At 42.0% G+C, this 20,367-nt stretch overlaps 1 protein-coding gene and 1 non-coding gene across 2 annotated transcripts in view; one reads left to right on the forward strand and one right to left on the reverse strand.

Annotated features, from left to right (window-relative positions):
• LOC112409399 (RNA binding protein fox-1 homolog 1) overlaps positions 1-20,367 on the forward strand; it is a 1,082,427-nt gene that overhangs the window by 670,695 nt on the left and 391,365 nt on the right. The window lies entirely within an intron of this gene.
• Positions 6,759-6,893, reverse strand: LOC112409583 (small nucleolar RNA SNORA48). The gene has a single exon (XR_003005177.1). It is a non-coding gene; the product is annotated as a small nucleolar RNA SNORA48 (small nucleolar RNA).

The following is a 20,367-nucleotide window of genomic DNA, read 5'->3' on the forward strand; positions in this document are numbered from 1 at the left end:
TGTACTACTCAACCTGAGGAATAACAGAAAATGGAAATAAAGAAATTTAGAGGAACAGTGGCATCGTGTCAGCACTTCTGCTCTAGGTGACATTCCAACAGAGCCAGGCTGCCAGGATCCCCGCTCTAGCCCTAGCATGTTTCGGCTGTGTAAATTTGGGCGAGTCACTTCGCATCTCTGAGCCTTCACCTTCTATTGTGAAATAGTGCTGAGTATTAAAGGAAGCCGTATTTGATGTATAAAGTGGAACTGATACATGGTGGGCCCTCAAGAGATCTCGGCTTGTGGTTGCACCATCATCAACACCACCAACATGGTGAGGCCCAGACTTTAGGGCAGCAAACTCTATCCTCCGTAGCCTAGTGTAGAGCCTAGTCTGTGTTTGGTGCCTTATAGCTAAAAATTAGATGCTGTGGGAAAGTGAATGAATGGGTCCCTCGTTATCTCCCTGACAACAGGAAAGCTTGATCTGTGAAGGAGATAGCTCCCAGCAGTACTTGGTTCCTTCCTAAAGCCATATTAAGTTTAAAGACTTCTCTGTAGACAGCAGTATAGCGTGATGCTTAGGAACCCAAGCTCAGAAGTTACTGTTCCACTCTGATATCTACTAGTTATCTAATGGGAGGCTAGTCTGAGCATCATTTTCCTTATGGATAAAAGTGGGCATCATCACCACCACCGTCATCGTCATCGTCATATCAACTTCATAGGATGGTTGGGAGAACAAAGTACAATGATGTGAACCTGACACTAGAATCCTCTTGGAGAGGTTTCAAAGCCCTGTGTGGATGCCAGACCCCATTCCCAAAGTTTCAGAGTCATTTGGTCAAAATGTCAAGCCCCTTGGGCATCCACAGTGTGAGAAGTCCTCCAGGTGATTCTAATGCACAGACAGGATGGAGGACCACTGCAAGTCATTCCTTCAGGGGTGGAGTAGTGGCTGTTGTCGAGTCATACTTATGCTCTGTCTTTTCCTCCTTATCCTTTTCCATACTGGTTCCTTCTTTATATCAATGAGGAAAACAGTTGACTTTTCTTTTGAAGGTTTCAGTGTTTTCCGCCTTTGGGGAACCATTTTTGGGAAACAGGGCACAGAAAAATGCGTGATGAATGTTAGGCAGATGTGGATACATATATTGGAAGAAAAAGAATGTCAGAGTTATCCCTACTGCAGTCAACCACTTATACATCCACCCATGGTGCCCTAGCATATGGGGCAACCGTTGCGCCTCATCCTGTATCCAACTTTTATCCCCTCCTGCCTCAGGCTATTATCATAACCTTTCTAGCTCTCTCCAGGCACCGTCTGCCACCTGTTAGGGGACAGGGGAGGACACTGAGGTGGCTGGCTAATCAACATGTGTCTTGGCCATCACTGAAGGGAAGATGCCATGCCCGGCATGCACCGAGGGGGCAGAAGAGTTGTTGCAAAGGCAGTCGTAGGCTTGGGAATCCATTTCTTTTTCTAAGTTAGTCTGAACGCTAGGGTGAACGGGTACTGAGTATCAGAGAGGGGAGAGGAGAGAGATATTGGAACTTAAGTGTTCTTATTGGAAAACCAGAACCTGCTTGGAAGGACCTGCAGTTTGGTGGCATTGGACAAGAGGTTGAATTCCCTGGGGCCCCAGTGTACCCTGGTGGTAGGAAGGTGATGGGCCACAAGAAGGAGTCTGAAGTTGTCCGCAGGCTTTGAAGGCAGAATGATTGTTCTCCCCTCCCCACCACCCTGCCAGGCTCTCATGAAGCCCAACCAAGTGTCTGCATTGTCCTCGTGCCTTTTTTATTAGCACCACGCTCTAACCGACTGAGCTAACCGGCCACCACCCTTGTGCCTTTTTTAGACACTCAGTAAATGACAAATTGAATCCTGTTGCGGATGTTTCAAACATGCATCTGTGTTCTCTGTTAGATTCTGAGCCACTTGAGGCAAGAGCCATGAGTCACTTTTCCTGGTACCTCCAGAAACACGAAGGCACCTGGCAACCATCCTCAGTACCCAAGAAACACATGGGAGTCAAAGACGCTTTGTTTGGTCCTCTCATTAGGCATGTGTGGGCCCTTGAAATCCCCCAGAGTTTTGATACTTCCAGGAATGGTGTATCGAGAGACTAGAACCACTGATTCTCAATCCTGGCTTGGTGTAAGAACAATTTAAAGAGTCTGTAGTGAGTATTGATGCCTGGCCCTGGAACAGCCCAGTTTAAATCAGAGTCTCTGGGATGTGGCACCTAGTGTTCCTTGGATGATCTGGGTCCAGGCTCCAAGACTACAGGGGATGGCTGAGCTAGAAGAAGTGATGGGCCGATAGGAGAAGGAATGATGAAATTGAAAGGACAAAATAAACACCAAGGGAACTTGGGGATGGATCTGGCTGAGTCCTTGTTACGATCCAAAGCTCACACCCACCCAGCCAGGCACGTGCCTAGATGATTGTTACCTTTCATATTTACAGCAGCGCTAAGCAAAGTTGTCATCCCCTTTTCAGCAAAAGAGAGGAAGCTTAGAAACTAAAGGGTCAGGCTGCCAAACTGCAGACCCCAAGCACTGATCCACTAGGCTGTGTTCATTCAAAAACACAAGGTAAATGTGAAGGAAGATGGGAGTGGACTGGGCCGGAGGAAATACAAGATCGATAAACCCAAGGAGAGCTACTGAACATTAAAGTACAAACAAATGACACAGCAAGCGAAAAGCAGATTTCATATTTCTTCAAGGCATTAGGATGAAATCACAATAGCTATGTGAGACAAAACCCATGACCCTCAGCTTACAAGAGGAGACTTAAGCCTCAGAGAAGTCTAGTGTCTTACCCAAACTCACACAGCTATTAAGTGTCTGAGCTGGGTTTTTTTGTAAAGACCTGAGAGCAAATATTTCAGGGGTTGCGAACCTTGCATTCCATGCCACGATTATTCAGATCTGCTACTGCAACACAAAAGCATCCATGGAGAATATATAAACAAATAAACATGGTTGTGTTCCCATAAAACTTGATTTATGGACACCGAAATTGAAATTTCATATGATTTTCATGTGACATGAAGGATTCTTTTTCTTTTGATTTTTCTCAACTATTTAAAAATGTAAAAAAACATTCTTAGCTCATTGGCTGCACAAAAACAGACATTGGGACAGATATGGCTCCTGGGCCATAATTTGCCTACCGTGGTCTAAATTCTAAAGCACGTGGAGCGTAAAAAGTTAGTGAGAAAGTCATATACACACTACTATATTTAAAATAGATTACCAACAAGGACCTACTGTAAAGCACAGGGAACTCTGCTTAATATTCTGTGATAACCTAAATGGAAAAAGAATTTGAAAAAGAATAGATACATGTGTATGTATAACTGAATCACTGTGCTGTACACCTGAAACATATAACACAACATTGTAAATCAACTACAGTCCAATATAAAATAAAATTATTTTAAGAAGTTAATATATGTCCATTTGAAACCTACGCCTCCCAGTTTAACTTTACATGGGAAGTTTCAACAGGCCAAGAAGAAGTCAACACTTTCTGTCTTCCCCAAATCAACCCCAGCAAGCAATTCTTGGCCGAATGCATTTGTGTTTTCCAAATGGGGGACCCCCAGAACTTTTAAGTGGGTCACTCCCATTGTTTCTGCTTTGTCAAGAGCATTGTAAACCCCCAAACCCTTTCTGTATTAATATTTATCGAATGCCTAGTAGATACCAGCCTCCGTTCTAGGCACTAAAGGTATGCTAGCTGTCTGATTCAGCTCAGGCTGCCATAACAAAATCCCACAGACTGGGTGACTTACAAAACAGACTTTATTTTCTCACAGTTCTGGAGCCCAGAAGTCCAAGGCAGGGTTCCACCATGGCCGGGTTCTGGTGAGAGTCCTCCTGGTTGCAGGCTGGCAGCTTTCTCACATGGTAGAAAAAGATGGATGAAGTCAAGGTAGGGAGGAGGACCTCACCCTCGTGACCTCATCTAAACCTAATTATCTACCAAAGGCCCCATCTCCAAATGCAGTCACGTCGGGGGTTATCGGTTCAACCTGTGAATCTGAGCGGGGCGGGCAATACAATTCAGTCCATAACAGTGATGCACAAGAGAAATGAAGCCCCTGTGTTTACGGAGCTTACCTTCTCTCTATATGACAGCAAAGAAACAAAATAATGTTAATAACTTCAGATAAATTCGGACAGTGGTAAGTGGTAGAAAGAGAGAACAAAACAAAACATGACTAGAGTACAGGGATTAACTGGAACAGGGATTATAATGCTGGAAACCGTCTTCAGAGGACACTTTGAACAGGTTCCTGGGCTGAGGCGTGAGATTGGAAGAAACGAAGCCAGCGTTAGGAAAAGCTGTGCCCAAGAGAGAACAGGTTCCAAAGGGCCACCAGAACAGAAAAAGGGTGAGCAAGGAGAGCAGGGAGAAGACCAGGGGGCCTGGAAAGGGGTAGGCAAAGTAGAGCATCGTGGCCCCATAATAAAGAGTTTGGATTTTATTCTAAATGCAACGGGAGGACTTCAGTTGAGTCAGAAACACTGGAGTAATTTGCATTTTCACAGTATTTTGGATGTTATGTGGGGAATGGACGGTAGGGGCCGCTGTCTTTCTCCCGAGCTCTCCGATTGCTCGTGGCTCTTGGGGCAAAAAGGGCTTGGGACTTGCAGTCTGGGAGGACCTGTGGGTCTTCCTCAAACCCAAATCGCCCCTTCTCAGGAGTGCATTACATCTCTTTCCGAAGATCCTGTGAAGTAATACGTTCTAATGAGGAATGTAACACGTTCTAATGAGGAGTTTGAATTACCAGTTGCCTTGTGCTTTGCAGCTGATAAACAATAGATTACACTCCTGATGGTTTGGAGTTATCTTGTGACTACATTAAGTTATTTTACTTGAGCTCGTATAACTATAATTCAATCCTATCCATATTTTGTTTGGGAATTAATACCCCAACCTCAGATCTAGCCTTTTTCTCACCCAGAATTCACAGAGTATACAGCATTTTGGTTCTTTATTTCACATTTTCTTCAACTTCTCAATGCTTCCCACTCCACACACGCACACCCTTTAAACTCATTTTTAATAATGTTCTGCTTAGAAAAACAACATATTTTCATTTGAAAAACATTTAGAAACGCATGCAAAAGCAAAAATCACTTATCAGCTGCCCGTTGCCCCAAAGTAATCACTCTTAACTTTTTTTTTTAATTCAGACTTTATTTTATTAGAGTAGTTTTAGGTTCACAGCAAAATTGAGAGGAAGGTACAAAGATTTCGTGTACATCTCCTGCCCTCAACGTGCACAGCCTCCCTGATATCAACATCCCACACCACTGTGGCACATTTGTTAGAATCGATGAACCTGCACTGATACATCATCATCACCGAAAGTCCATAGTTTGCATTATGATTCACTCTTGGTCTTGTAGATTCTCTGGGTTTGTTGGACAAATGTATAATGACATGCCATTAGAGTATTAGGATATCATACAGAGGATTTTCACTGCCCTAAAAAATCCCCTGTACACTACCTATTCTTCCCTCCTCACCAACCCCTTGCAACCATTGATCTTTTTACTGTCTCCATAGTTTTGCCTTGTCCGGAATGTCATATAGTTGGAATCACACTCTCAACATTTTAATATTTCTCTTGTTGGTCTGTTCAGTGTGTGTGTGTGTGTGTGTGTGTGTACGTACGTGTACCTTTACGATATTAGACTCTGTATTTTCAAAACTTATCCTACGTTTTTAACTTGGCATTAAAACATGCACATTTTACTATGCCATTAATCATTTTTCAAGATTATATTTAATGATTCCATAACTTTCTACAGCACCAGAATTTGTCTCCACCGTTGACATTTAAGAATTTGTTCTTTGGTCTCCCTCTCCCTTACTATTATTACTAATAATGCCACAGAGAACATTCTTTTATGTAAGCCTTTGTTTACATTCTTGAGTGCTTCCTTGGACTAAATTCTAAAAAGTGTTATTTTGGGGTCAAAGATATGAGCAGCTTTATACCTCTTGAATAGATTTCATGCAGTTGCTGGTTAAACCAGTTGTGCCGTGTACATCCCATAATGGTAGTCTGTTAGGATGCCATCTCATCTCGTCATTGCCCGTGTTATTTGATACAGGCACACCTCATAGGTATTACTAGTCCAGTTCCGGGCCACCACAATAAAGCAAACATCACAGTAAAGCAAGTTGCACAATTCTTTTGGTTTCCCAGTGTATATAAAAGTTACATTTATGCTATATGTAGTCTATTAAATGCACAGTAGAATTATATATAAAAACAATGTGTCAATACATACCTTAATTAAAAATATTTCATTGCTAAAAGTTGCTAACCATCATCTGAAACTCTAGCGAGTCATAATCTTTCTTGAAATAGTAATATCAAAAATCACTGATCACCATAACAAATATAATAACAATGAAAAATATATCACGAGAATTACCAAAATGTGACACGGAGACAGGAAGTGAGCAAATGCCGCTGGGAAAAATGGTGCCTATAGACTTGCTCAGCACAGGGTGGCCCCAAACCTTCACTTTGTAAAAGAGACACTCTCTGTGAAGCACAATAAAACAAGGTCTGCCTGTATTATTTTATACTTGTATCAACTTGAGAGGCAAATATTCTTACCTCCTTGTTTAAAACCCCCCCTTTTTAACTTGGCTGTTTAGTAATGCAAATAGCAAACATGTGTGATGCCCTCATGCATAACAGCCATCCTAGGAGGTAGGTACTTTTTTTTTTTTTCCATGTTTCCAGGGCATGAACCAGACATGGGCACAAACCAAAAGCCAAGCTGGGATAAACAAGGAGTTACTTTGTCCCTGGCTGATATGAGACAGGCACCACCAACCAGGCGCCACTCTACCCAGGCCAGGGACAGGGGGTAGGTACTTTTAACCTCACTTTACAAATTGAGGAACTAATGCTACCTGGTAAAAAGTGGAGCTATTACTGGAATCTGGCCCAGCCAATATATGCCCTGAGTCTGTAAGCTCCAGCTCCATTCTGCCTCCAGGGAGGAGCAGGCAAGATGAAAGGACCCTCTCAGCTGGATGTGAGTCAGGAAAGCAATCTGATTGAAGCAATTCACACGAATATGTGAGTGACCAACAGAAGCATCTCTCCGGCTTTGGATTAAAAAAACCCCAAAAAACAACAAAAAAAAACCCTCTACTGACTATTCTAAATAAATCTTTCCCTTACAGAAGGAATTTTCAGAAATGTAATAGAAATGAAAACATCTGGGAATGATAAGGAAGATAGATGTGGCCAAAGTCACATCTACCTTCAATTCAGTGGTTGCTCAGTGCTGGCTCATCTCCAAGCAGCCCAAAGCCCACTTTTATTTTATTTCATATGTATAGTGCTTGGACTACTGAATTTGTTGTCATCACACAAAAATCTGGGTTCCACCTTCTCTTTAAAAACAGAAGCTCTGGGAACATTCACTGCTGTTCATTTCAATAATTTATCGCGTCTGATTGATCCCAACGGGTGCTTGAGTTTGCATCTACCGTTAGCTTGCTGGCCTTCCTCCTCTCTCCCTGTCAACCACCCCACTTTCTCCCTTTCTGGACCAACTCTCTAAAACCTTCCTTTCAATACCATCGTTTTTTTTTAACTAAAATTCCTTCCACATCTGGGAACCCCCTTCCTATCCTGTTAAGTAGAAGAGGCTTGAGGGTCACGGTGGGGCTGTGTCCCGAGCCATTTGGAAGACATAGATGTTTGCAAGTCAGGGCCTGTGTCTTTATTAGCCCTGCTTAAACAGCGAGGTAATTTAAGCTTCCCTTATTTTGCTGCATTGCATCATAGTTCTAAAGAAGACCTGAAATAGAGAGTATCACATTGTGCGCATTTTGAAGGATCATGCGTGGAGGCTAAATATAAGATTCAAGTCCATATTCTGAGCATGCTTTTCCCCTAAATGAGGATGGGGAGCACTTGAACATTCTGCCCCATGATCCTTTCTTATCTGCACGCACTCTGTAACGTTTGATTTCCATCCTTTGTGTTTGTGAGAACATTTGCAAGCATCTTCTCAGCTTCAAAGACACAGGCTTGACTTGGAACCACTGGAACTGTGCTATTTGGACTTGGAACCACTGGAACTGTGCTGTTTGGACTTGGAACCACTGGAACTGTGCTGTTTGGTGGCAAGAGCCAACATGAACACCCGCCCCCCCATACATAGAGTGCCTTTCTTCCTCATTTAAAAATTACCCTAAACGCAGGCCGGTGACATTTCAGTCACCCCCGTTCCACTGCTATAACGTTGGCCATTTTCTTTTTGTTTTATTGCTGTTTTATTATTTACTAAATGTCGAATTAAGTTGCTTTTATCTGAATGTATTTATGTCACAGCAGTAAATAGAAACCCAGTGTTATAAACTGAAGCGTCACTATGCAAGTAACTTAATATTAAAAATAAATCTGTGACTACCAACTAAGACCATCTGATCTACCACCCAGGGCTCCCATGCCAGATGTTGGGAAACCCTGATTTAAAAAATAGTTTTCACAGGGGTGGGGGCAAAGCAGTCGTGTTTCTAGAGAGTCAAGTAGTTTCCTGCAACTAACCATCTGCTAGGGTCGGTCTTATTCTGAATAACTAAGTAGTTTCATTCGGGAAAAATCTCAGAGCTACTCCTGGGAGCTCTTCTCACCCTGTCCCCTGTGCCTATAAACCTGCTGGATATCCCAGGGGTGCCCAGCCTTCCAGGAAACCTCCTCCTCTCTTGTAACACTCTTGCTGCTTTCTCGTCCTTGGAGTTACATACTCTTCTTATAAATTAGAGACACTACTGGGCAGAAAGGGTGATGGGGGCTTGAGATCACAGCCTATGCATCCCCTGTGTTTGGGGTTTGTAAGCTCCCCACACGCTTCCTGAAACCTCTCAGGAACATCCTCTTGCTTTATATTCCTCTCACGGAAGGTCTAGCTCTTGTTTTCCTCCTCCCTCCTTCCTTCCCTCCCTCCTTCCCTTCCTTCCTTCCTTTCTTCCTTCCTTCCTCTTTCTTTCTTCCTCCCTTCTTTCCTCCCTCCTTCCCTCCCTCCCTTCCTCTTTCTCTCTCTCTCTCTTTCTTTCTTTCCCTCCCTCTCCCTCCCTCCCCCCCTTCCTTCCCTCCTTCCCTCCTTCCCTCCTTCCCTCCTTCCCTCCTTCCCTCCTTCCTTCCTTCCTTCCTTCGCCTCCCCCTTCATCCTCACCAATGATCCCAGACTGTGGTGCTTATGGAAACACTACTCTTTGCTGCATCTTTGGGTTACCGGTTCCATACACCCCGACCAGACCTCAGGTTGGACTGAAGCTCTGGATGATGGCTTGGTGGGGTCTCATCTCTAAGCATTTCATTTTCATACATTCGGAACAAGAATGGGTCCATTTGGGGTATTCTCAGGTGCCTAAAGAGTCACTGAGATTTGGCCTTGATGGAAGGACAAGTGCCAGCTCTCCCTCATTGAATCCGGGTGACCTAGAGCGAGTTGCTTCACCTCTTTCTACCTTGGCTTTCTCAACTGAGAAACTGAAAAGGAGACACCTACGTTCCAGGATTTTTGTGAGGATGAGTGAGAAAGGGTAAGAGAAATAGCTTTTGCAATTTATGAGGCTTTGTTCTGATGAAAAGTGAGCATTCTTTCTAAATATAGGATGTTGGTAGTCTTACCAAAACCCTCCATCCCTGGGAGCACAATTCAGAAGGCTTTTGCCACACCCATCTCATTGCCTTGTTCATAAAACTGTTTATTTTCCCAGTGTCACATTTATTATTCTCTCTCTTTCTTTGCTACTGCATCATTTCATTATTTGCCATACACAAATATGTTATGTAATTCTCTCAATATGTCATCAGTTGTTTCTGTTTTTCTGTAGTATTACTTAAGTCCATCATACTTTTTATTAAATCTCCATGTTTCTGAACGCTGGGTGAAGGGTACCCCTTTCCCCTAAGTAAAACTGAGCACTTAAACACTTGAAATGACACAGAGCACTGGAAAACAACACAGTGTGGAATTTTCCCACTGGCTTTATGAAATCCAGGAAACGAATTGAGATCTTTGCTTATACCACCTTTGTCTATCCAAGAGATTTATGTAGCCTTTCAGATAGAAATAACAACATTAATAAATAATATAAAATTAGCTAAGGCTGAGTGAGGAATTACTATGTTCCAGGTAAATACTATTATAAACCCTAGGTATATTAAGTCCTTTAATCTTTACAGCGACCTCATAAAGGAGGTATGATTTTTTTTGTCCCCATTTTATAGTTGAGGAAACTGAAATTTGGAAAGTTTAACTGCCTCACTCAGGGACACACATAAGGAAGTAATCCAACTGCAAAGTGTACAACACACACACACACACACACACACACTGCTCTGTTCACTTAAGAAACTCATTTTCTTCCTAAGCTCAGAGGATGCATACATATGTTGAATGCCTGAGAGTTAGGGACCTCTCTGTTCCGAACTTGTTACTGACACTAACATGAAGTGAATCATAGCTTCTCTCTGGGACCGAGTTTCCTTATGGTCCAGATTTGGAGGGTTGGATGAGATTATAGGCTTCTAATCTATTTCAGGAAGCTCAAGAATCTGAGTAAGTGGTCCAGAAGGAGTGATGAGGGTAGGGAAAACAATGCTGAGCCGGTAGAACTCTGGACTTCCATTAACCAGTGCACTTAACGCTTATATCTGGGATGGATGGTTGGATGGATGAATGGATGGAAAGAAAGGATGGAGTAAAGAAGGGAGGGAGAGAGGGAAGGAAGGAGGGAGGGGAGAAAACAGACACACAACTGAAATTATATAATCCATTATTAACCTGTTCCAAAATAGCATTGCACCATGGTTATTTCCCGTGTATGCCATTCATCGTTCCTTGAAAACTTGATTTCAAGTGGCTGTATGATATTCAAATATCAAACAATTTATCCTTTACTTAACCCTTCCCCTATTTTAGACATGTACATTGCTTCTGGTTCTTTACCATTCATTTATTCCTCAATTTTTATTGGAAACTATTATTTGCAGGCATTAACATAAACAAGTATAGCACACATGTTCTTAAACGTTAAGTTTTTGACATACATACATTTGCTTCCATAATTACATGAAAATTGTTATTTTGGGTTTCGTTTTTAATTTTTGGCTTTCTTGAGTGAGGGAGAACATGATCCGTAAAGCCTGCTGAATTTGGACAAAATGTTGAGATGAAATCTGTATAAATGTTGAGCTTAGCTGACACGGGGAACACAATCGGAGTCCTGGACACACTGTCTTCCAAGATGGTAGTTATAAAATTAATAGGCATTGTCTTGATTGTGTATGCCACCAGCGTCCAAATCTACTTTTCTATCTCCAGCCTCCAGGGGACCATCTCGAAGCTGTACCTTTCCATGTCGCCTAGTTTAGAGCTTGGTGAGCCCTCAGAGAATAGCGTCTCGCTGGTCCTGGAGCCAAGGATCCGAGCAGCATCTCCCAAGGATTGCTGTAAGGCTTGGCTTTGCTGACTCTCCTTGTAAATAATCTGGGGGAAAAAACCCACAATTGTGTCATGGTATATACACTGAATATAGCTGAGATTATAAGCTGCTTAAATTTCATGCATAAACGCATGATACAGACCCTCTCTGGTTGAAAAGGCAATATAAAGAGAAACCAAAACATAATTCCTTGCCCATAAATGGAAACCGGACAACTCAGCTTTGTGGACTCGAAGGGACCATGCAAGGTGGCAATTTTGAAATACCCCTCGGAGGCACAGTGCCAAGTCTGAAGTGTGGCTGCAGAGCAGTACAGTATCGAGAAACCAAGCTATTTCTGGCTTTGGTCTTTGTATCATGAAATGGTGACACTTTTCCCCACCCCGCTATGTTCCTCTTCTCCCCGATGACTCTATATATTTAAGTGATGGTCAGTCTGTTTGGAGACAGTTGGCTCAGTTTTTTCTACCAAAGGTTTGATTGTGTCTTAGGACAGATGTTTAGAAGATACGAGACTAGACCCCAAAGAGCTTAGCATCTGTGAGGGTGAAGAGAAACTCCACAGATAGAAAGTACCATTCGCTTTCCTTCCCTTCTCTATATCCTGGTGTTTTCATCTCCTTCCTTGATAGAGAGCAAAGGGTACGGAAATCTAAGTAGGGGACTTCTCTCCTTGGCTGATTTCTTTCGTGTTTTTTTTTTTTTTTTACTTTCTACGGGATCACTTAATTCATTTTATGCCTCTGGAAAAGACCAGAATTTCCTAATACCTCCAAATACCTGGGCAGGTTACCTCTCCTAACCTCAGTTCATCATTATTCTGCACTGAATGATGTAATGATTTGATCATGTTGAAGAGTAATTCACCTTTGTTCCCACCTACCTTAAGACTGATTACAAAGCCTCATAAAATACTCATTATGCTACCAAAAATGTTCTTAAGAATAGTCTGTAAGAGAGGACGTAATGCTACCGCTCGGAAGTGTGGGCTTCTGACTAATTATGTGTAAATTACCTGAGTGGAATCTCAAATGTTTAGTGATAAACAGTTTTATGCTTCCCAGCAAAGTATCTAGTTTGTGAGGCAATATAATCAAAAGCAGCTTGTGTGCAGTGAATTGTCGATTGTGTAACTTTGTATCCTTTTCAAGTTATTCTTATGGAAAGAAATGGGAATGTGTCTGCAGCCCTTTAAGGAAAGAAAATGTTGTATTCTGCAACTTTAAAAAAAAGAAAAAGAAAAAAAAGATAATTGATCACTTGACTATACTACAGTTCTGCTCTCAGAAGAAACATTAAAAAGTTGGATTTCTTAAATGCAATTAACCAACTTTTATTTAATGATTTTTTTTCACAAGTTATTCATCCTGGAGGAATGGTGTCTGTTGGTTATGGATGGATTATTAAGAAGCAAAATATCATGTTATTCAACTGCAATGCATATACAGTTACTCAGAGAAAATCCCTTGTGGTTTGTTCTCTGATGCCCCCTCCTCTCAGAAGCCTTTCCTGAAAGCTCCCCCATCTCTGGGTGGGATGGTCAAACCTCCTCTGAGCCACCAGATGGATGCTGTTCTATGGATGAAGGCAAATTGAACACCAGATAGTTAAGAGGAGGCCATGATATTCAATGCAGCTAGTTTAGGGGTCATTGTAACCAACATAGCCTGGATGGTCATGAAAATACAAGTGTTTAAATCTGGGAGTTCATTAGTTCTTAAGCTTCACACCAGGGTTCCTTACACACCGAAGAAGCTTGAGAGGGGTCTACCGGAGCGGGCACTGTCCAAAAATCATAGTCTTCATACTTCTTCAGGCAAAGAAGAGTCAAGATATTGAATTGATACGAGGACGCAGAGTCCATTATAGAGTACATGGGAATACTATTCAGATGAAATTGGTATTAGTTTCATTAGATGAAATTGGTATCACCCCCTCTTAGAGATTTGAGAATCCTTTGCAGCTGTTCTCCTTCTAGAACCATTCCTATTTTAAAAGAAGATGGCCCACTTGGGGGAAAAGGATATAAAATGCTAGGAGGAGAAGATGGTAGAAAAGAACAAAGATTAAGACTGAGGTGAAGATTTCAGTGCCAAAGAAGCAAAAATTCTTTGCCAGTTCCTTATTGGTGGTCAACACAGATTAATGTTAGGCTTTCCTGTCATGCAACTCATCAGTAGGCAGCTAAAAAGATTGCTTAGTGTATCATAGAGGTGTTTGGTTCTGCTAAGTTTCTAAAACCGTAAGGTATTATATTTCAGGCACATGGTTTTAAGTGGGAAATGGTTGATATGGTGAGACTTGGTATATTGGTTCAACGAATTACCCAGTTGCAAATGTGTGCCTTCCTCACACCTTTTGACTAAATATGGAAATACACCAGCTAAATAGACAAGGGCTCCAAATTAATACTTAGGGAGAGACTAAACCTGCCTGTGTCTCTAGACAGCTAAGCCTTAAATTTGCCCAAGATCATAATATCTGCCTAAAGACTCCTATATATGTTTGACATTTACAAACCATGGGGTGTTGGACATTTTGAAGGCAAACCATTTCAGTGATTGACTAAATATATTCCTTTGCGTCATGTAGATGTGTCCTGTATTAATTAGCATATCCTTTTAAGGAAGTTCATCCATACTTTTACAGCTCATTAAAAGTCGATCATGACTGTCTATTGAATATATCTGCATCGCGTTGACTTCTGTTTGTCTGCATTCCTATCCTACATTTTCTGTATTCAGTTTGTTCTCAAGTCTGCAGTTGACATCAGAAGGTCTAAAGGAATTTTATGTTGATTTCCTTTTTAGGGAAAAACGTATTACAAACTGCCAACTCACGATACATTCACTTTGAACTTAAAATATCATTTGTTTAAAAAATGCAGTAAAACCTGAAAGTACACTAATATTCATTCTGAAGATTAAAGCTGCCAATGAATTATGCAGCTGGGTTAAGGCTGTCTTGCTCTCAGACTAAATTTATCTCATCGAAAGGGAATTATTCTCATCGGGGTTAGAGCATGAAAATAGTTAAAGTTTAATTGTTCAATTGCTTTCTTCTTGTTTTTTTTGTTTCTTTTCTTTAAAAAACATTTGGGGGCTTCCCTGGTGGCACAGTGGTTGAGAGTCCGTCTGCTGATGCAGGGGACGCGGGTTCGTGCCCCGGTCCGGGAGGATCCCACATGCCGTGGGGCGGCTGGGCCCGTGAGCCATGGCCGGTGAGCCTGCGCGTCCGGAGCCTGTGCTCCGCAACAGGAGAGGCCACAACAGTGAGAGGCCTGCGTACCGCAAGAAAAAAAAAAAACAACAACAAAGAAAACATTTGGTTATAGTTGTCTTAGGAGCTGGATTTTAAAATGTGAATACTGATGAGGGATGATAAGAAGGCCTGTTTTCTCGGATTATAAAAGCGACATAAGTTTCTGGTGACTCTTTCTTTAAAATGTTTTTTTTTTTTCTTTTTTTCCCTTTCCTTTTCTTTCTTTCTTTTATTTTTTTTAACATAGATCTTTGGACGTGGGGGACCCCATGCTGAGCATCTAACCTCTCTAACTTACAGAGTAAGCCTCCACGTAATAGAAATAAATGCTGCATTTTCTCTGTATATAACATGTCACTTGGGCAAAGTGCTACAATGTCTCTTTGGTAAAGCTGAAATGTGGATTTCTCAAAAATGTCTTGTTTCCAGTTAATGATATTTTCTGCTTTTCACCAGGTGGTCTCTTTGGAGGTTTGTTCCTGAATTCATTTCTCTGCGCGAGCACCAAGCTTTCTATTATTCGTTTGTTCAGCAGACATTTGCTGAGTTCTTGTCACACTCAGACCTGAGTCAAGGGTTCAGGTTATAGTAACGCAAAACCCCAGCCCTGTCCCTGGGTGTTTGCCATCTTTGGGGTAAATGGGGCACTTAAGAAGCAGGTGAAGGAAGGCATGATGAATATATGTTATGATAAGGACAACAGTAGAGGTGAAAATAAAGTACTATGGGAAGAGGGTAGAGGGGTGGAGGGTAGAGGGTCTGGCATGGAGGCAGGTTGAGAGAGTCAGGCTGACTTTGATCGGGTGCGTTGCCTTAGCTAACAGGACAGGCAGGGTGTAAGATGCCAGCTCATCCTAATATCGCCTGACCTGAACCAGCTATCCCCCGGAGTTGGCACAGAGTTCATCTTTCTTGAAGGTGAAACCACAGGAGGAAAGGCAACTTCCAGAAATGGCCAAACCTATCCCTGCCTCAAAGCCACCTCCCAGTGACTCACGGCAGCTGAAAAGAAAATTGATGGTCCCCACAGGGTAATACCTTCGAGAAACCCAGGGGCTTAGTGAGAGCAGGTCCATGGCAGCAAATGGGCCATATTAGCAGACGTTGGGGTGATTTCTGGCCCGAGGGCTGGCCCTGTGTCAGCTGTTTGAGGGTATACGGTTCCCTCCACACTGGAATTGCATTCAGAGCAGGACTTGAATCCCAGCCCTGAGTTTGACTTCTTTGGCCACAGAACACAGAGTTTTGGTTTTCTTCAAAGACGAAGAAAAACAAAACATGTACTTTGGCTTTGTTTAGCTGTTCTTCCATTCCATCCATCCTTGCCATCCTTGTGAAGTGAGCAAACTCATGTTTCAGAGAATTGAGATCCCTTTTCCAGCCGGGCAAAACAAGTGACTACTTAGAGTCAAGTGTTCCACCTTGCAGAGCGGAGTCTTTCTGCTCCATCTATGGATCCTAAGAATAGGAAGAGTGGGTCTTCCCTGTCCCACCCTACCAGAAGCTGTATCCTCATTCCATTTTCCTTCATTACATCTCCTGAAAATAAGATTCTTATTCGCGTCACTGCCTCCTGGGGCTACACAGAAATTTCTAGACGTGAGAAGGGCTCTTCCCTGGATTTAAGCTATATCTGCTCACCCTGCACATTTGATCAAAGTCAGGTTTATCAAGGTATAATTTATATAGAATAAAACTTGCCCATTTTTTTATTTTTTATTATTTAAAAAAAAATTTTATTGGAGTATAGTTGACATACAATGCTGTGTTAGTTTCAGGTGTACAGCAAAGTGAATCAGTTGTACATATATCCACTCTTTTCTAGTTTTTTAGATTCTTCTCCCATATAGGCCATTACAGAGTATTGAATAGAATTCCCTGTGCTATACAGCAGGTTCTTGTCAGTTATCTATTTTATAAAACTTGCCCTTTTTAGCATACAGTTCTGCAAGTTTCAACAAAGACATACAGTGATATAACCACCACCACCATCAGGATATCAAACATATCCATCACCCCAAAAAAGTTCCCTGCGGTCTGTCTGTAGCCAGTCCCCAGCCCCAGCCCTGGCAATCGTCAGTCACTTTTCAGTCCTTCTAGTTTTGCATTTTCTAGAAAGCCACGTAGATGGAGTCCTACGTAGGTAGCCTTTGAGTCCGACTTCTTTCTCTGCATATAGTGAATCTGAGATTCATCCATGCAGTTTTGTCTACTGATAGTTCGTTCTTCTCTGTTATTTCTGAGTATCACCCTATTGTGGCTACAAATAGGTTTGTTATTCAACAGCTAAAGGATCTTTGGGTTCTTTCCAGTTTTTGCTGACTATGAAAGGGTTGCAATAAACCTTTGTGTCTAGGTATTTCTATGAATATACTTTTTTTTTTTTTTTGGTGGTACGCGGGCCTCTCACTGCTGTGGCCTCTCCCGTTGCGGAGCGCAGGCTCAGTGGCCATGGCTCACAGGCCCAGCCGCTCCACGGCATGTGGGATCTTCCCAGACTGGGGCATGAACCCGTGTCCCCTGCATCGGCAGGCGGACTCTCAACCACTGCGCCACCAGGGAAGCCCTGAGTATACATTTTTAACTCTCTTGGGTAAATCCCTAGGGTGAGGTATTGCTGGGTTGAACAGCAAATGTGTGTTTAAAGAGTTTTGGGGGCGAGACAGTGAACTTGGTGTAGTGTTGATGTTGAATGCTAGGTCTGACACTTCCTAGGTGGGTGACCTCACATAGATTGTCTGAGCCTCTTTTACCTGCAACAGAAGAAAGGGTAGAATCTAGGTTCTCATATGGGATTAGGAAAGTTACTCACCTGTGGCCCCTCATCCTGGGTTGCAGCCTCCCGACATCGGACTCCCTCTCTCCACGGTGTTCCTGTTTCTGCTCCCGAGCACGCACACCCTTTCTCCATCCCTGCCACACACTGTTTCCTTTCCTGGAACTCTTCACCACCCACCTTTCTCCTCACCAACTACACATCTCTCCGTTGCCCAATGAAATGCCACCTCTCCAAAAAAGTCTTTCCTCACCCTTAGTCTAAATCCAGGCCCCACCATGTATAGTTTCTTTCTAAAAATGTTAAACTCGGTTCTTTTCCTTTATAGCATTGACCGCAACTGGCCTTCATCACATTAACTGTGTAATTTATTTTTTGATGGAAAAGTTTATTGAGATCATTGTGGAGTCGCATACAGTTGTAAGAAATAATGCTGAGAGATTCCATGTACTTTTTATCCAGTTCTCCCTAATGGTAACATTTGACAAAATTATAATACAGTATCACAACCAAGATGTTGGCACTGATATGATCTGCTGATGTTATTTCAGGTTTCCCCAGTTTTACTTGCATTAATTGGTGTATGTGTTTGTGGGGGGAGGTGTATTTCATTCCATGCAATTTTATCACACGTGTGGATTTGCAGGTTCATCACCACAATCAACTACCAGAAAAATTCTGTCAGTACAGGATTCTTTCCCTTGTCCTTTTATAACCACATCTGCCCTCCCCACCTCCCCCAATTTCTAACACTTGACAAACACTAATTTGTTCTCCATTTTTTAAATTTAGTCATTTCAAAAATGGAATCATACACTTCATAACCTTTTGGGGTTGAATTCTTTTACCCAGCATAGTTCTTTGAAAATTCATCCAAGCTGTTGTGTACATCAACCCTTTGTTCCTTTTCATTGCTGAGTAGTATTCTGTGATGCGGACCACTGTTTGTTTAACCAGTCATCTGTTGAAGGACATCTGGATGGATTCCTATTTTTAGCTATTATAAATAAAACTTCATGTACAGGTTTTTGTGTGAACGTAAGTTTCCTTTCTCCAGGATAAATGCTCAAGGGTGAAATTGCTGGGACATTAGTTGTATAAGAAACTGCTTGAATTGATTTTTAAAATCTCTCTCTCCAGTGAAGTTCCATCAGAGTAAATAGACTGAGTTTTGTTTGTTTGTGTCTTTGCTTGTTTGTGTGTCTAATCACTGTGTACTGGGCACATCTCACAAAGCTTAGAACATAATTTACCAGTCTATAAATATTTATATATGAATTAAATAAGGAATGAATGAGTGAGTGCATGAATAAAATTTTTGTCATGGGGATTAAGTAAAATAATATATGTAAATCATTTTTTAGAATGCGTAGCATGGAGAAACCTCTAATATTAAGTAAATTTTTGTCACCATCAGATGTGATTTTGGCTAAGCGTGACATGATGTAACTTTCAAATTCTTCCACCTTCATCACACAAACATCATGTGGCTTTATAGGATTCCAAAGGTCTGGGCTCTGGCTCTACTTCCTTCTCTTAAGAAAAGTACGTCTCATGAATGTGCTGAAAACAGCAGGGTGGGAATTTGGGCTTCATACCTTATATAAGATCCTGCTTCCATAGGTCAGGGTGAAGCTACATGGCTCCTTTCTCTGTGGAAAATGAACAAAGGCAATAAATGATAGAAGCCTTTGGAGTGTGAGGCTGTTGGTGCTGAACTGGTTAACCTTATCCCAGGATCCTTGTGGTCTTAGTATGTGAAATAAATATTGTTGCAGTGGATGGAGATGGCACAGTCCTTAATAGAGAGAGAAAATTAGTAATTCTCATTTGCCTGGGGAAAGCGCAGGTCTTCCTAACGTCTTGATCTATGTACAAAGAGCTCGTAAAGACAAGCAGTCCTCATAATAAAAATAGAAATGAGGTTTTCCCGACAAAAATGCCACCAGAATGATGAGCTGTCACAGAAGACCTGGAGAGATGAGAAAGAAACTTCCTTGGTGACTATAATTAGGCTTACATGGAGAGCGGCGATGCTCGGGAATTGTGCACCAGTGCTCTTTGCCTCTTTCTAGAATCACTTTTCAACTATCTCCAAAGGGCTGGGAGAGTGAGAATGTCCAAGTTCATTCCTGATAGATCACATCCCCATCCTTCCTCAAGCCTTGGTGAGATTCTGACCTGGCCTGTGATGGGGGAGGAGGTGTTTTCACTCTGTGACTTGGGCCACTTAAATAAAAGAAACAGAAGGAGAAGAAGGGGAAACCTCCCTTTTCCTTATTACGAAAGTACCCCATGGTTATGAGAGAAAACTTGGTTAATACAGATTAGCAATAAAAAAGTAATAAAAGTCACCAGTAGTCTCTACACATTTTAGATGTATCTATTTAGCTATATAGATTTTGATCTAGAAGGCGATACCCTTGGAAATGGAGAGTGTAAACTGTAGATATAGATTGCATTTACATACATGGGATCATACCATATAAATATGGACATATATCTTATTCCACCCCTTCCCCCTCATTTCATATGCATTTTTCTGCTTTTCAAACTATTGTTCCCTAGTTATATTTCTAAGTCCGGGGGATATAGTCCCAATGGAATGGGCAGTAAATTAGTTGTTTGTGTGGTTGTTTGTTTGACCAAAAATCAAAATAGAATCCCAAGGATGTTTGCTGGCTGAGATCCATTTTGGTCAAGCTGTGTGGAAGGAAAGGAGAAGCACAGGCACCTAGACCTCCTTCAGGCATTGGGTCAAAGCTTGAGCTTTTCCTACCCTGATCCAGGGTTTCCATGGCAACAGGGAGACCCTGTGGTGGTTTATGAT

This window comes from Neophocaena asiaeorientalis, unplaced genomic scaffold (assembly GCF_003031525.2).
Source record: "Neophocaena asiaeorientalis asiaeorientalis breed wild unplaced genomic scaffold, Neophocaena_asiaeorientalis_V1.1 scaffold254, whole genome shotgun sequence".
NCBI classification, from domain to species: Eukaryota; Metazoa; Chordata; class Mammalia; order Artiodactyla; family Phocoenidae; genus Neophocaena; species Neophocaena asiaeorientalis.